The sequence below is a fragment of the Staurois parvus genome, unplaced genomic scaffold (genome assembly GCF_062004578.1).
Source record: "Staurois parvus isolate SC_StPar_1 unplaced genomic scaffold, SC_StPar_1.0 ptg000154l, whole genome shotgun sequence".
Classification (NCBI taxonomy): domain Eukaryota; kingdom Metazoa; phylum Chordata; class Amphibia; order Anura; family Ranidae; genus Staurois; species Staurois parvus.
In genome coordinates, this window is record NW_028317950.1 from 14,863,838 (window position 1) to 14,882,783 (window position 18,946).

Here is an 18,946-nt window from a genome sequence, read left to right on the forward strand (position 1 = left end):
TATCCTTTTTGTGAATTGGTGCCCAAACTGAACATATTTCAGATAAGGTCTTACTAATGATTTGTATAGGGGCAAAATTATGTCTCTCTGTAACAGAACTGTTCCCAGACTGCACTTGGGTACTTCCATTAGGATACCGCTCCCCGTCCGAACACCGACCACAGACACCACAGCCGACCAAACAAGACTAGACGACACCAGTCTGGAAGTAAACCAGCAAATAGACTACTTTATTTTAACAGAGATACAAGATATATACATTCAAGGGAACAATCCCCCCTCCCTACATAATGACACAGGGCAGGGCAACCTACCTTTAATAACAAGAGACACACCGACAGGCAGTCCCATCAGAAGGGAGGCTGTTGGAGATACCCCCCCACCAAGCCAATACACATAAACACATACATCCTATAATAGTTTGCTCTCAAGCAAGACACACAATAGAACAATGGGATGCAACCACATGGCATTAAAGAATCAACAACCCCCCACCTCAATATTAGGACAGATCACCCTGTACCGCTAACAGGCACAGAGTGATTTACACATAAGAGGGATATGGGGAGCTGAGACAGGGGTCTCCCCACCTCTCCAAATTGAGCTGGGTTCCATGGGCCCCCCCACCCAAAGTGACTCCAAAGTGACTCTTTTAGACGGGATGGATCCGTTTAATGGATTTGCTTGCTCAGCGGGGGATCTCTCCGTTGATCCCCGCGGATGACAGCTCTGTGTCCCCTCCGCTGCTGCAGAGCGGACACAGAACTGCTCGCTCTCCTCAATGGGTGGTTGGATGAAAATGGATCCAATCAAATGGAAGGGGAATTGGATCCCCATCCATCCCTTTTTGGCGGATCCAGGGACGGACTGACCATTTGGAAACTCGGGCACTGCCCGAGGGCCTGGGGTGAGTAGGGGGCCCCATGAGATGCCCCTGGTACATTTTTCATAGGCTTTTTTGAGTTTGGACAAGGACACAGGGGCCCCATGATCCCCTATTGCCCGGGGGCCCCATGAGTTGTCAGTCCGTCCCTGGGCAGATTGGATGTTGGCGGGTGTAAACAGACACATGTCCGTTTACACCTGCCGCTCCATAAAGAAGAATGAAAAACGGGCAGGCGGACCCGATCAGAACGTTTGTGTAAAAGGGCCCTAAAACTCTTTTAGTACAAGAAAGTATTCTGTTAGCTTTAGAAACTGCAGATCTACCAGAACACTCAGATCCTTCACTAAGCTGTCATAGAATATATGATGCATGCATGTTTTCGCCCCCCATAAGCATAGGTTAACATTTATCAACACTCAACCTACATTTTCCACATAGGTGCAAACAGTGCATTCAGGTCGTCTTGTAAGTTAGAGACATTCTGTAAGAACTTTATCGAACAACTATTTATTTACTTAGGTACTTCTATAGTGCCATCAATTTATATATATATTGTACATTCACATCAGTCCCTAACCCTCAAGGGGTGTACAATCTAAGGTCTCTAACTCACATTCATACATACACATACTAGGGCCAATTTAGACAGGATCCAATTAACCTACCAGCATGTCTTTGGCGTGTGGGAGGAAACAGGAGTACCCGGGGGAAACCCACGTAGGCACAGGGAGAACATGCAAACTCCAGGCAGGTGGTGCCATGGTTGGGATTTGAACCAATGACCCCTAGTACTGCCAGGCGGAGGTGCTAATCATTTAGCCAATGTGCTGCCCATAACAACTACAAATGAATTATTTTTCTTCATTAACATATGCATAGCATCAGCTACATTATATAGCACTGTGTTTCGTCAGCAGAAAGGGGACTTCCCCGTCTGCTCCCTGCTCAGCCATTCACAGGAAGCCTTGTATTTCATCAATAAATGCAAGGGTTTCTCAGATTGGCTGAGGTGGAAAAGCAGGCGGATGACATTAAAATCTCCACCTCTCCACCAGTGCTCAACCGGAATCTATTTTTTACTCGAGGTCCTTTTTCACACCCACTTTTAGATCACGTCTCACAGACAGACACCACCACCTTTTTCCTTTTTTCCAGTCTCTCTAAAAGAAAGTAGAGCCAAGAATATTACCCGTGCAATCACATGAAGAATGAACTTCTCGCATTGGTAAACAAACTCTTTCATCCACATTTTGCACTTGTATTCAACAACATATTTTTTTTTTGCACATATAGTATTGTAATCACTATTGTTTGTAACATGAATCACCAGCCATCAGTGCCGGGACAAGGTCATCTAGTGCCCAGGGTGAATATGCCAAATAGTGCCCACCCCCCGGAGATATACGAGCGTTATGTGTCAGCAAAAATCCCCCCCACCCCCAGACCAAATCCTCGCTCTTGACCCATATACCCCCAGCACAAATCCCCCTACACTTCACATTTCCTCTCTAAGGACAAATCCCCCCCAGGACAAATTCCCTCCCCCAAATCTCCCCAATTCCAAACTCCATTAGAGTCTGACTTGTATCTCCCCTAGCACAGAAGACCCTATTCCATACAAATTATCTTCAGCATACATATAGGTTGAACCCCAATGAAAAGTCAGCCCATCCATTACCTGCTACACCAGGTCTTCAGCCATGCATTTAGTTCTCTAAGCCAGTGTTTCTCAAGCTGTTTCCTTCATCCTAGCACAAATCCCCCCCCTCAGATTTCCCCTCCTAGCACAAATGACCCCAGTCATCCCTACTTGCACAAATCCCCCGCACCATATCAACTTTTCTGGCACAAACCCCCATATCCCCCCTTCTAGCACAAATCCTGTTCGCCATTCCCCCTTCCAATACAAATCCCCCTCAATCACCACTCCTAGCACACCTCCCCAAATTTTCCCTCCTAGAACAATTGTTACCCTATGCCACCCCCAAATCCCCAACCCCCAATCTCCTCGTGGTGTCCCCCCACCTCACATGATACAACAGTGCCCAGGGCAGCTTACCCTAGTGCCCACTCCCTGTCTCGGCCCTGCCTGCCATAGCCTTCCCCAATCTCCCCAATTCCAACCTCCATTAGAGTCTGACTTGTATCTCCCTTAGCACAGAAGACCCCATTCCATACAAATTATCTTCAGCATACATATAGGTTGAACCCCAATGAAAAGTCAGCCCATCCATTACCTGCTACACCAGGTCTTTAGCCATGCATTCTCTAAGCCAGTGTTTCTCAAGCTTTTTCCAGTCAGGGTACCTTTGAAAAGTATTTCAGTCTCAAGGCACCCCAGTCTAAGGTTCGTTCACATAACTTCATCTCAGAGAATGTGCATAAAATTGCATTTGTTCCCAGCTTGCAAACAGGCTGCTCTCTAACAGATGCGCAGGGGTGTCATTAATTCTTAATGGTACCCCCATGCATTGGCAAATGCAGTGCATTTTCGGTGTTGTACAGAAAACAAAAGGGGGGTTGGAGACTTCTTTCTCTGTGTATCTCTGTGGGTAGGGAAGCCCACTGAAATTAATGGGCTGCCCTACACGCAGCTGCACAAATGTGAACCAAGGGCTCGTTCACACGTGAGGTTGGGGTACAGTAAAAATGTGGTTGAGCTGCATTTTTACTGCCCCCAACTGCTCCCCGTTAGCTGCTGTGGCAACAGCCAGGGGCATACACATGCTTTGGCTGGAAATATTTCTCCAGGTGAATGGGGCAGCTCTGCGGTTGCAGTGTGTTGATGCTGCATTTAGGGGGTTAAAACAGGTGGTGAAGAAACAACATATAGCTTCTTCACTGCCTGTCAAATTCCTCTGAAAAGCGATCCGAGCATGGATAGCTTTTCATAGGAGTGGCAGTCCTTGACACCATTATGAAGGAACCGTACAAAAGCATTCATACATACACACGTATATAAATACATATGTACATACACACATATACATACACACATGTACACACACAGCCTTTTTAAAAACTGCAATACAGTATCTGCATTCCCACTGGGTCCTGCCCTATACGGGGAGGCGGAGAGCTCAGGACTCAGAGAGCTGCCTCCCTCTTCCACTGCTTTCACTTTAGTATTCCGACTGAACTCCTGCAGTGCCAGTAGTTTGGTGGAGCAGGAATATAGTCGGATCTGACAGCCTCTCTCAATCAGAATTCCACATCACCCAAAAGACTGCTAGTGGCACCCTGGTTGAAAAAGGCTGTTCTAAGCTCCTGCTGGCTGTTTTGCCTATGGCACAGTCAGAGTATGACCATGAAGGTCCTTCCCTTCAATATGCAGCCAGTTTTTCTTTAAGAATCTTTCGACTTGTATTTTGTCACTGGTCCCAACATCAACCAAGACAGTTGGCCATGCCAACCACTCCCACTAATCTGCCTACCTAGTCCACCACATACCAAATCCTGGCAAAAGGGAGACATATAACCTGTTGGCTGAGACGGTCCAGGTGGCAAATTACTTTATCAGACCTCTTGATTATAGAATTTCCCAATACCACCATCTGTTCAGGCCTTCCTGAATCGCCCTACTAGATGGGCTAATTTCCCTGCTGTTAGGGCTAGAAGTGATGTCTAGGGATGCCACTTCAGTGTTTACCACCTGTAGATCTTTACCCAACTTCGCATACATTTTTAGGTGCGTTGTTAATTATAGCACTGGCGTTTCTCTTTTGGGAGCCCCTGCTACACAGGAACCCAGATTTCTATCTGATCATCCTGACTTCAGTTGGCCACAGATGGATCAAATCTTTGCCAACTCAGCAGAGACTGGCCAAGATTTGATCCATCAGGCGACTGACTTGGGTACGACCAGCCTGTCAGATTTTTTACATTCAATTACTGCCAGCAGCTATAGCCACTAGTATTAATCATTGTGTTCTGTCGGACGGGAAGGCTCCATGCTGGCAGAACACAATAGCACTGCAAAAGGGATTCCCCATCAACACTGTTCTTGGGGGAATTGAATGATTTTCTTTCCTGCAACAAGAGAATTAAATCATCTATGGCTTGCCTTACCCTTCAAATCAACCCTATAAACTGCCTGCTTGCTCAGAGAGCAGAGGACTCCTCTTAAGGTTGTCCATTCCCCTCACTATTATAATTTTCTCCTCCTCAGCTCTCTGATGTGAGCTTTCAGGAGGACAACCTGCTCATGTATGTCATGGCAGAATTCACCCTGGGGTGGTTGCTCTACGATGTTGCACTGAACGAAACATTTAAACTTGCTATCACACATTTTTCCAGTTAAAATATTTATTTTATGTACAGGAAGTTTAAAAATGTTACTTACCGGTGTGAAGATTCCCCTAGCTGCTGTGTTTTTAACTCTACGAAATCAAATCCACTTTGTTCACAATCCCTCAGTGAGCATACTCAACATGAGTTGAGCAGTTACTTATATCACACCTGGAAACATACAGTGAAGAACAGAAGTATTTGAACACCCCGCGATTTTGCAAGTTCTCCCACTTAGAAATCATGGAGGGGTCTGAAATTCACATTGTAGGTGCATTCCCACTCTGAGAGACAGAATTTAAAAACCAAATTCAGGAAATCACATTGTATGATTTTTAAAGAATTTATTTGTCTTGCACTGCTGAACATAAGTATTTGAACACCTGAGAAACAGCAAGAATTCTGGCTCTCAAAGACCTGTTACTGTGCCTTTAAAAAGTCCACCTCTACTCCACTCATTAATCTAACTTAGTAGCACCTGTCTGAGCTCTTTAAAGACACCTGTCCACCCCACAGTCAGTCATACGCCAACTACTACCATGGGCAAGACCAAAGAGCTGTCAAAAGACACCAGAGACAAAATTGTGAACCTCCACAAGGCTGGAAAGGGCTACGGGGAAATTGCCAAGCAGCTTGGTGAAAATAGATCAACTGTTGGAGCAATTGTTAGAAAATGGAAGAGGCTAAAGACGACTGTCAGTCTCCCTCGGACTGGGGCTCCATGCAAGATCTCACCTCGTGGGGTATCACTGATGATAAGAAAGGTGAGGAATCAGCCCGGAACTACAAGGGAGGAGCTGGTCAATGACATGAAGAGAGCTGGGGCCACATTTTCAAAGGTCACTGTCGGTAGAACACTATGCCGTCATGGTTTCAAATCATGCATTGCACGGAAGGTTCCCCTGCTCAAGTCAGCACATGTCCAGGCCCGTCTGAAGTTTGCCAATGACCATCTGGATGATCCAGAGGAGGCATGGGAGAAAGTCATGTGGTTAGATGAGACCAAAGTAGAACTTTTTGGTCTAAACTTCACTCATCGTGTTTGGAGGAAAAAGAAGGATGAGTTGCATCCCAAGAACACCATCCCTACTGTGAAACATGGGGGTGGTAACATCATGCTTTGGGGGTGCTTTTCTGAGAAGGGGACAGGACGACTGCACTGTATTAAGGAGAGGATGAATGGGACCATTTATTGTGAGATTTTGATCAACAACCTCCTTCCCTCAGTCAGAGCATTGAAGATGGGTCGTGGCTGGGTCTTCCAACATGACAACAACCTGAAGCAAACAGCCAGGATAACCAAGGAGTGGCTCCGTAAGAAGCATATCAAGGTTCTGGAGTGGCCTAGCCAGTCTCCAGACCTAAATCCAATAGAACATCTTTGGAGGAAGCTGAAACTGTGTGTTGCTCAGCGACAGCCCCGAAACCTGACAGATCTAGAGGAGATCTGTGTGGAGGAGTGGGCCAAAATCCCTGTTGCAGTGTGTGCAAACCTGGTCAAGAACTACAGGAAACATTTGACCTCTGTAATTGCAAACAAAGGCTTTTGTACCAAATATTAACACTGATTTTCTCAGGTGTTCAAATACTTATGTTCAGCAGTGCAAGACAAATAAATTCTTTAAAAATCATACAATGTGATTTCCTGATTTTTTTTTAAAATTCTGCCTCTCAGAGTGGGAATGCACCCACAATGTGAATTTCAGACCCCTCCATGATTTCTAAGTGGGAGAACTTGCAAAATTGCAGGGTGTTCAAATACTTCTGTTCCTCACTGTATAACCAAAAACAGCCACCAAACAGTCAAGATATCACAAGAGAAGCACACCTCCCATGTTTTTTAACTTTAAGATACACCCATAAAAACTTTATCGAAGTTCCTAGGGAATATATACTATGCCATGATTGTCTTGCGTCTTTTGGGACTTTCGTACATGTGCTACAACACTATTTCTATGGCTGGTTTGTATTCTGCTGAATGACTGAGGGTTGTCATGAGTACAGATTGAAAACAGGAATGAATGAGGCCACACCAGGATGTATTTGCTTGTAAAGGTTGTGCAGCACTGGACAGGTTCGCATAGTGAAGAGAGGGCTAAGAATATGCATGCATCATACATACTAGCGGGGGTACAACTGGAGGAATCAATGGTGAAGGATCTGGGAATTCTGGTAGATCACAAGCTTAACCCCTTGGCGCCGGCGACTCCCGGCCCTTTAAGGGTTTCAGAAGCCGGGAGGCGGAGCGAGGTTTTAAGGTGATGTGATCGCCATGATTCGCTGTCACGGCAGTCACATGATAGGGAAAGGTCCCGATCGAAAGAGGAGTACTGGACGTGTGCTGGGAGCGCGCAGGGCATGAGCTCTTAGCACATATGTTTTTGTTAATTGCACGCAAATGTGCAGATGCTCGGCATCAAGACCCAGATGCACACATTTGCGTGCGGCCAGTGTGAAGAGGTTAATAATAGTATGCAATGCCAAGCTGAGGTTTCTAAAGCGAGCAAAATCCTCTCTTGTATTAAAAGAGGTATAGACTCCAGAGAGAGAGAGATATCATATTATCCCGGTACAAATCATTAGTAACACCTCATCTGGAATATGCAGTTCAGTTTTGGGCACCAATTCACAAAAAGAACATTGGGGAACTGGAGAAAGTACAGAGAAGGGCAACTAAACTGATAAGAGGCATGGAGGAGCTCAGCTATGAGGAAAGATTAGAGGAACTGAATTTATTCTGTCTTGAGAAGAGGACATTAAGTGGGGATATGATCTCCATGTATAAATACATCAGTGGTTCATATAGTGAACTCGGTGTAGAGCTATTCATCCTGAGGTCATCACAGAGGACAAGGGGGCACTCTTTACATCTGGAGGAAAAGAAATGTAATCTCCAAACAAGGAAATGTCTCTTCACAGTGAGAGCTGTGAAAATGTGGAATAGACTCCCTCAAGAGTTGGTTCTGGCCAAATCAGTGGATTGCTTTTAAAAAGGCCTGGATTCTTTCTTAGATACACAGAATATAACTGGATACTAACATTTATAAGTAAAGTTGATCCAGGGAATATCCGATTGCCTCTCGGGGGATCAGGAAGGAATTATTTTCCCTGCAGGAGCAAGTTGGGTCATGCTTTGCTGGGTTTTTTGTTTTTGCCTTCCTCTGGATCAACTGTGAGTATAGAATTATAACTTTTTTTTTTTAATGGACTAGATAGACTTTTGTCTTTTTTCAGCCAGACTATGTAAGAGCTCAGGATCTGGAATTAGCGAAAGTTTATTAGCATGTGGTCTAAACTGACAGGGGTGGAGGTATAGTTGCAGAATAATTTCACTATAAGGGAAGCAGCCCTTTAAGAAATTAGTAACTGGAAATGTATTCCTGCACTGTCCTTGGTGTCCGTAACAGCCAGAAGCAGCTGAGGAACCATGAGGTGAGGTGTTCTGGCCTGAGACCAAACTCCCTTTTTGCCTTAGTGTAGGCTCTGGACAGCACTACTGTACCTTCTTCGTAAAAGCTGTTCCTTTTCACCTCAAGCCCCTTTTGTTCCTCCAATCTAAACTCCCGCAGAAGCCCAGCATCTCGCAAATCAATATATTTATTAACTGCTTCCGAGTGTCCTCTGTGTTTCCGGCTGCGTGCTGATAGCATCAACCGGTCATTGTGCTGGAGAAATAGGCAGCAGGCTTTTGTCGGCAGACGGCATAAAAAGAACAGAGCTCCACAACGTACAAGGCGCACCACGTATTCTGAGGGATCCGCTGAATTCTCTGCACTGAGGCCTTTTATGTGGTAATGTGGGCTTGAAGTCCTGGTGTAGAAGTTGATTCAGTTGTGGAGAGAAAAGAACCCCTTTTATGTGAAAACTTCACACAGGCCTTTGTTCTTTTGTAGCTGCGGATGTTACACATTCGCGTACGTTTGTGTGTGTGGCACAGTTATAGGTTAGTACATGGCATACATCACAAATACACAACTAAATAAAGTCTGAAGTGTCGCTTTTCAAGGGGAAAAGACAGATAAAAGGGACTCGCCTCTGCTTTTCACCTCTCTTTTGCTAAATCTGGGTTAAGGAACTCTAGGTAAGATATAAAACTTCAGTTTAATCCAGATGTATATTCAGTGAACACTTGCTCGAGGTATCGTTTAATATAAAAAGAGAACGGTATGGGCAATTAACTACACACATCCAATTAAAGTGAAACGCCAGACAAATCATCTTTAGTGATTCTGAATGATCTCTATGCACACTGCTATACACCCCTGCATATTTTTATTACAGTTTTTCAAGTTACAAAACAATAGCTGAAGAGCAGAAATTGCAGAAGAACAGCATAAGTCAGGAGTACAGTCACAGACCAGGAGCTTTACATCCCAAAGTCACAGTATGGCCAACATTAGTCAGATTACTGATATACTGTATATGGTACACTAACATGTTATTGGAGAAACCCACCTGCCAGCTAATTGTAGGGTACAGAAGAGTATATACACTATATTGCCAAAAAATATTGGGACATCTGACTTTACACACACGTGAACTTTAACGGCATCCCAGTCTTAGCCCGTAGGGTTCAATATTGAGTTGGCCCCGCCCTTTGAAGATATAACAGATTCAGCTCTTTTGGGAAGGCTGTTCACAAGGTTTAGGAGGGTGTCTACGGGAATGTTTGAGCATTCTTCCAGAAGCGCATTTGTGAGGTCAGGCACGGATGTCGGACAAGAGGGAACGGCTCGCAGTCTCCACTCTAATTCTTCCCAAGGGTTTTCTATCAGGATGAGGTCAGGACTCTGTGTAGGCCAGTCAAATTCTTCCACCCCAAACTCGCTCATCCATGTCTTTGTGGACCTTGCTTTGTGCATTGGTGCACAGTCATGTTGGAATAGGAAGGGGCAATCCCCAAACTGTTTCCACAATGTTGGTAGCATGAAATTGTCCAAAATGTCTTGGTATGCTTATACCTTAAGAGTTCCCTTCACTGGAACTAAGGGGCCAAGCCCAACCCCTGAAAAACAACCCCACACCATAATCCTTCCTGCACAAAACTATACACTTGGCACAATGCAGTCAGACATGTACCGTTTTCTTGGCCACCACCAAACCCAGACACGTCCATCAGATTGCCCAAGTCCAGTGGCGGAGTGCTTTATACCACTGCACCTGACCCTTTGCATTGCACTTGGAGAAATAAGGCTTTGATGCAGCTGCTCGGCCAAGGATACCCATTCCATGAAGATCTTTACACACTGTTGTTGTACTAATCTGAAGGCCACACAAAGTTTGGAGGTCTTTAGCTATTGACTCTGCAGACAGTTGGCGACTTCTGCGCACTGTGCGCTTCAGTATGCGCTGACCATGCTCTGTCATGTTATGTGGCCTACCACTTTGTGGCTGAGTTGCTGTTGTTTCCAGTTGCTTCCACTTTGTTATAATACCACTAACAGTTGACTGTGGAATATTTAGTATCAAGGAAATTTCACAGATGAACTTATTGAACAGGTGGCAACCTATCATGGTACCACCTTTGAATTCACTGAGCTCCTGAGAGCTTCTGCAAACTTTCACAAAAGTTTTCAGAAGCAGTCTGCATGCCTAGGTGCTTGAGTTTATTCAACTGTGGACAAGGAGGTGATTGGAACACCTGAATCCAATGATTTGGAGGGGTGTCCCAATACTTTTGGCAAAATAGTGTATCTTAGAACAAGAAAGGAAGTAAGAGTAAGTAAAGCATAACGAAAAGGACATGTGAGGGGTAGGAGGGGGTACAAGAAGGAAGGTGGGGGTTGACTTTGTAGCCAGGAAAACCCCCTGAATTCCTGGATCATTCCCAGAAATTAAGCAAATGGATGTTAGCCAATATAGAGCAATCAAAATTCATTGGAAGATAGCTAGATATCAGTGGGTCACAAACATTTGGAAACTTTTCATAGTCCCCATCATGACAGCCATTTAGACTTCAACATGTAAATTGAGGAAGGCCTGATATGGATTTTTGTGTCTGCTCCTGCCTAGTACTGTGTAAACTAGTTGGTAAACATTCATCCAAAAGCACTTGATTTCAGAAAGTCCCACTATGTATGTTTAGTACTGCCTCTAAAACATCAGTCTGATGTATCGTTATGGTACTTAGCCAACCTCTGAAGGACCATATATCAACGTAATAAATGGTTATAGTTGGCTTTCATGATAGAAGAGTTAAATTAATCCAAGCGGCATTGAGTCTCTGATATGGAGCAAATTTTTTTTTTCCCGAGTGGGGGCTCAAGTCACTTTCCCACCTAGTAACATACGCAGGCAGATAGAGTGGAAGAGTATTGGAGAAGGAATAAGAAGAATGAATGAGTATATCTGAGACACCGTACCCTTCCCAAGTAAAGTCCTGTTGCTCAAAAGGCACCATGGATAGGGGAAATGACGTGTGTTTGAGAGTACTTTGGATTAAATGTTTTAAGTTCTAGGTAAAAAAACTGTTCTGAAGAAGGAAGTTGAAATGAAGTGTGTATACAAAGGAGCAGGGGGGAGCTCTTGTCCATAATGGGCATGGTATTGACACAGCTCCAGATGATCCACATTGGCTCACAATTGATATGATCCAAAAATATTTAAACAGAATAAAGGTGAATAAAGCACCCAGACTGGATGGCATACACCCACGGGTCCTTAAAGAATTGAGCTCTGTCATTTCAAAGCCATTGTTTCTCATTTTTAGGGACTCTAATGACTGGCATAATAACACTGGATTGGCGTAAGACCAATGTGGTGCCAATATTTAAAAAGGGGTCAAAATCTTTACCAAGTAATTATAGACCTGTTAGTTTAACTTCTATAGTTGGGAAGATACTGGAGACCGCATAGATGAGTTCTTGCTGGAAAAAATATTTTAAGCAACAGACAGCATGGATTCATGAAAGACAGAAGTTGTCAAACAAATCTGATTTCTTTTTATGAGGAGGTGAGCAAAACCTTGGACAGAGGGGTGGTGGTGGACGTGGTATACTTGGATTTTGCAAAAGTTTTTGACAAAGTATCACACACGGCTAATTTGTAAGGCAATGTCTACGGGTTTGGAAAAATCCGTATGTAAATAGATAGAAAACTGGCTAAAAGATTGTATTCAAAGAGGAATAGTTAATGATTCATACTCTGAATGGTCTAGGGTTGTCAGTGGTGGAATCCAAGGTTCAGTATTGGGACCCTTACTTTTTAATATATTTATAAACGATCTAGGATCTGGGATTAAAAATCCCATTTCAGTCTTTGCAGATGACACCAAGCTGTGCAGTGGAATAATGTTCTTACAGGATGTCTTCAACTTACAAGCCAACCTCAATGCAGTGTTTAATTGGGCAACTATGTGACAAATGAGGTTTAATGTTGATAAATGTAAGGTTATGCACTTGGGGGTTAAGAATATACATGCATCATACATACTGGGGGGGGGGGGGTACAACTGGGGGAATCAATGGTGGAGAAGGATCTGGGAGTTCTGGTAGATCACAAGCTTAATAATGGCATGCAATGCCAAGCTGCGGTTTCTAAAGCGAGCAAAATCCTCTCTTCTATTAAAAGAGGTATAGACTCCAGAGAGAGAGATATCATATTACCCCGGTACAAATCATTAGTAAGACATCATCTGGGATATGCAGTTCAATTTTAGGCACCAATTCACAAAAAGAACATTGGGGAACTGGAGAAAGTACAGAGAAGGGCAACCAAACTGATACGAGGCATGGAGGAGCTCAGCTATGAGGAAAGATTAGAGGAACTGAATTTATGCTCTCTTGAGAAGAGGACATTAAGGGAGAATATGATCAACATGTATAAATACATCAGTGGTTCATATAGTGAACTCGGTGTAGAGTTATTCACCCTGAGGTCATCACAGAGGGCAAGGGGGCACTCTTTACGTCTGGAGGAAAAGGAATTTAATCTCCAAACACAGAAAGGTTTCTTCACAGTGAGAGCTGTGAAAATGTGGAATAGACTCCCTCAAGAGTTGGTTCTGGCCAGCTCAGTGGATTGCTTTAAAAAAGGCCTGGATTCTTTCTTAGATACACAGAATATAACTGCATACTAACATTTATAGGTAAAGTTGATCCAGGGAATATCTGATTGCCTCTCGGGGGATCAGGAAGGAATTTTTTTCCCTGCAGGAGCAAGTTGGGTCACGCTTTGCTGGGTTTTTGTTTTTGCCTTCCCCTGAATCAACTGTGGGTATAGGATTATAACGTTTTGTTTTTTTAAATTTTTTTTAAATGGTTGAACTGGATGGACTTTTGTCTTTTTTCAGCCAACTATGTAACTATGTAAGTTTGGAGGGAGAGAAAATTCTATGTGGTTGTTCGAAACCTAGCAGAAAAGAAAGGTTAGGACAGAGAGTGGCTAAAGGAGTATGGCAAGATTGTTGGTTTTCCAGAATGCTTAATAATGGTGTGGGGAATTATGGCATGGAAGTGGATCCATAAAATCTTTTCTATAGGTATGGGAGTTATTTGATTTGCTTCCAGCTAATCTACAAAAGAGTGTTAAAAGTAGCATAATACACTACCAAGAGAGTGATCTGAGCAGACCTGTAATAGTATTGCATCTGTGGGACTGCCAGGCCTCCTCTTAGCTTAGGTTGGAAAAATATCTGCAGTCTCTGGTTGTTCCATATGAGCTTCAAAAAGAGGCACCAGAGATATTGCAATATACAGTATGTTTGGAATGGATACTGGCAGGGCCTTAAATTTAGAAAGTAGAGTCATTTTTAAAGCAGCAGTACGATCATATATCAAATACCTCATATTTTTTCACAATCTCAGGGTCACCCGTTTGCCTAAGTAGAGAGGGAAAGTTAGCCATATAGTGTGCCAGACGACACAGTGAGGTAAAAGCCCAAATAAGAGAGGTGTGATGATTCACAATGGAATGAGAAGATGGTACATCTTTACATATTTCAAGAAAACGTTCTACTTACTTGCTTACAGCATACTTTAGTGGACATGTAGTATATGGGCCAGACAGACACAGTTGGGGGGACAGCTGCAGACTCAGATCTTGGCCACTGGCCTGCACAATGCAATGGAAATGGACAGATGCCTGTGCTCTAATCAATTTTGTTTTGGATACAGTGGGTAAGAGTTAAAATTTATGGCACCATAGCACATGGCCCAAAGTGTCATGCCTTTCCATTTTTTTTAAGCGGGTGGTTGAAGTCTCTTCTTTTTTTTTTTTTACCCAATTTTAATCTCTCCATCTCAACACTCCCCCCCTACTTTATTAGGTACACCTGTTCAATTGCTTGGTAACAAAAATTGCTAATCAGCCAATCACATGTCAGCAACTCAATGCATTTAGGCATCTAGACATGGTAAAGATGACTTGTTGAAGTTCAAACTGAGCATCTGAATGAGGAAGAAAGGAGATTTAAGTGCCAGACAGGCTGGTCTGGGTATTTAAACTGGGATTTTCACTCATAACCATTACTAGGGTTTACAGAGAATGGTCCAAAAAAAGAAAATATCCAGTGAGCAGCAGGTGTATGGACCAAAATGCCTTGTTGATGTCAGAGGTCAGAGGAAAATGAGCAGACTGGTTTGAGATGATAGAAAGGCAACAGTGACTTAACCACTTCCATACCGAGCACTTTTACCCCCTTCCTGTCCAGGCTAATTTTCAGGTTTCAGCGCTCTCACACTTTGAATGACAATTGCGCGGTCATACAACATTGTACCCAAACTAACATTTTATCATTTTCTTCACACAACTAGAGCTTTCTTTTGGTAGTATTTAATCAACACTGGGGTTTTTATTTTTTGCTAAATTAACAAAAAGAGACTGAAAATTTTTTTAATAAAAACACATTTTTCTTTGTTTCTGGGGAAAATAACCCAAATTAGTATTTATTATTTAGTTTGTAGGAAAGTTATAGAGTTCACAAACTATGGGATATATCTGAAAATTGATCAATCCTGAAGTACTGACAGCCAATCTAATTTCTTGAAGTCCAAGAATGTCAGAACAGTACAGATATCCTCCAAATGACCCCTTTTTGTAAAGTAGACAGTCCGACGTATTTCATAAGAGGCATGGCGAGTTTTTTGAAGTTGAAATTGTTTTGTCATAAATTTTCGGAAAATGAAAAAAATTATTTTCACTATTTTTTTTTTTACATACTGTCACTAGTATAGTACAGCATCAGCATATAACTGGTGTGGCGGTGATCAGGGACACTGACTGGTGACAGTACAAAAAAAAAAAAAACCTGACAAAAATCACATGACACAGCTGGACTGTGATTGGCCCAGCTTGTGCATGTGATCGCTGTGACCATTCACAGCTAGACATACTTGTATACAATGGATAGCATGAAAGGAAGCCATCCATTGTATACAACTGTCATGTGACCTACTGTGATTGGTCACAGCAGGTCACATGGTACAGGCAACGGGGCCGGTACACAGATCTGTCATCGGCCGTGACCAAGGTACACGGCCTGTGACAGATCGCGCCACAGAGTGGCCCTGCCTGGAAAGACGCCGTATGGCGTCCACCCGGAGGGACAAGCTGCTCGCCCGGCCGCCATCTGGCTATAGATCGGGCAGCAACTGGTTAAATAACCACTCATTACAATCAAGGTATGCAGAATACCATCTCTGAATGCGCAACACATCGAACCTTGAAACAAATGGGCTACATCAGCAGAAGAACACACCAGATGCCACTCCTGTCAGCTAAGAACAGGAAACGGAGGCTACAATTCACACAGATTCACTAAAATTGGATAATAGAAGATTGGAAAAACGTTGCCTGATCTGAGGAGTCTCGATTTCAGCTGCGTTATTCAGATGGTAGGGTCAGAATTTGGTGTAAACAACATGAAAGCATGGATCCATCCTGCCTTGTATCAACAGTTCCGGCTGGTGGTGGGGATGTAATGGTGTGGGGGATATTTTCTTGGCACTAGAAATGTGTACCTAATAAAGTGGCTGGCGAGTGTATATATAGTAAAGTTTGGGGTTGTCTAGCTCATGTGTAACACTCACCAGCAAATTAAGTCCACCTCAAATGTGTCATTTAAGGGCTTGTTAACCCATTTTTAAACTGAATGAAAAAGTAAAACAAAACAGCTTCCCTTTTTTTAAAGAAATAGACATTCAGCATCTTGGCGTACACATACAGCACTGCTGCTCTGGCCTTCCTCTTCAGGCCCTCATCTGTCTCCTACACACTATTTCTCACTAACATTGTCTGAATAGCTAGCAGCCCCTTGTGGCTCTGGATCCCACCTGTCTCCTAGGTGGAGCCCTCCTGAAACCTGTCTGCCAGGGTGGAGCCCATAACCATAGTCATGTCTCTACAAAAAGCCCAGCACACACCTGACCAATTAGTGTTCTGGTGGTTCTGATTTCATCCCACTTATCTCTCTAAGAAATCTCCAGGCTCCAAAAAAGTTTTTATTAAACAATGAGAAAACTGAAAAGCCAGTTTCCTCTGAAAAAAAGCCCACTGGAACCCCTCAACCTGCCTGGAGGAGAACCTGGGTCAACAAGTACACACACACATACAGTATCTCACAGAAGTGAGTCCACCCCTCACATTTTTGTAAATATTTTATTATATCTTTTCATGTGACAACACTGAAGAAATGACACTTTGCTACAATGTGACGTAGTGAGTGTACAGCTTGTATAACAGTGTAAATTTGCTGTCCCCTCAAAATAACTCAACACACAGCCATTAATGTCTAAACCGCTGGCAACAAAAGTGAGTCCACCCCTAAGTGAAAATGTCCAAATTGGGCCCAAAGTGTCAATATTTTGTGTGGCCACCATTATTTTCCAGCACTGCCTTACCCTCTTGGGCATGGAGTTCACCAGAGCTTCACAGGTTGCCACTGGAGTCCTCTTCCACTCCTTCATGATGACATCACGGGGCTGATGGATGTTAGAGACCTTGCACCTCAGTCTCCACCTTCCATTTGAGGATGCCCCATAGATGCTCAATAGGGTTTAGGTCTAGAGACCATATTTACAAAAATGTGAGGGGTGTACTCACTTCTGTGAAATACTGATAATACATACACACACATTGTATATGATAAACATTGTGTATACAAAGGATTTCCAGGAGCATTATAGCCAAGGAGAGAGCACTGTAGCGATTTTGTTCTTTCAGATTAAATTTTAACTTGATTTATAGAGCTCTCTACTAACATTTTTTTTTCTTTTAACAAAGAAGGTGCAGAGATAGAGAAAAACGTGAAAAGGAGCCTAAAAGCTCCATCTGACCATAAAAAAAATAAAGAAAATGTATGCAAAACCATTATACATTCCTGTGATTCAGTGAGAAAAATAAAGCGTCTCTGCTGCCCACAGACACCAATCAGACAGATGCATACATGTCTATGAATCTATTAATGTGACTCCTGCCCTTTCCTTTATCTGCAAAATGCTATAAATATATATATATATATATATATATATATATATATATATATATATATATATCAGAAACATCCTGCAAAATGCGCCCAGGACTCTTTCTGGAAATACCCCTCTGAAAATGCAAATTTGCCTCTTTTTCAGCCTTGCAGGATGCTATACAATTAAAAATGGCTGCATTTCATTCTATCTATACACACAGCAGAGCTAGCTGCCACAAATGCATGGCTAAGTATTCATAAATCATTAGATTAATGGATCTCTTATCATGTAAATGTAAACATTAGTTGCAGGCTTGTCTTTGCTTACTCCAAACTGAAGTCAATTAGGACTGACTCCAGACTGGATGAAAAGTAGCTACTGTAACATTAAAACACTGAGCTGGTGCATGCAGCGACTGCTACGACACACAGCGGCGTGATCGAGCCTTGCCATCTGGCCCTCTGGCAAGGCTGTGGACCCTTCTCAAATAAAATGAGGCCTGTCCTGCAGAACGGAGTTACAGTGACAGAACAGGCAGTAATACTAAACAGAATTCATGCAACAGCTTGTCATTTTCTAACAAATCCTGACTTGACAGAAGCATGATGAATGGGGTACTTATATACGCTTCCTACATATTCTAAAGGAAGGACTGTATGCAATGCCTATAGCATCCAATCAGATTCTCTCCTATTTTTTTACCCAGTACTACAGTTACTGTAGGCCCTTCAATACATGAGGATTATTGTTGGCTCATATTTATTTATTTCAGGTACTTATATAGTGCCGTCAATTTACGCAGCGCTTTACATATATATTGTACATTCACATCAATCCCTAACCCTCAAGGGGTGTACAATCTAAGGTATGTGCCACTTGTGGGTGACCTATTGGCACTCAGGTTCCAAAAGCGTGTCCCAACCCCCTGAATGGCATCGCCCTGGGGCTTTAGGAGAATGTGGCATCAGGAGGCATGTTCTATCATCCCAAAAGTCAAGGTAGAAGAGGCTGTAGGAGATTCCCAGGGTGCTCAGAAACTACAGCAGACAAGCCTAGGGTGGGGTCACTAGGGTCAATAATATGAGAGGTAGGAGTCACTGGACCATCAGAAACACATAACTATGTGGGTGATGTCCAGAACACCTTGTCATCAGCAAAGTGCACGTTCCAAGTACAGGTCCACTTTAAAAGGGACCTTCCTACCCTACCTTGCAGGATATGCAAAGAAATGGCTCCTGGAAAAACAGAACTTTACCACTTTTTATGGTGGAGAGAGCGCATAGGATTCCTGCTCAACCCCTACCACCTGGCAACCCTCCATGACCATTTATTCTAAAGCTATTGCACTATAAGGAAAGAGATAATA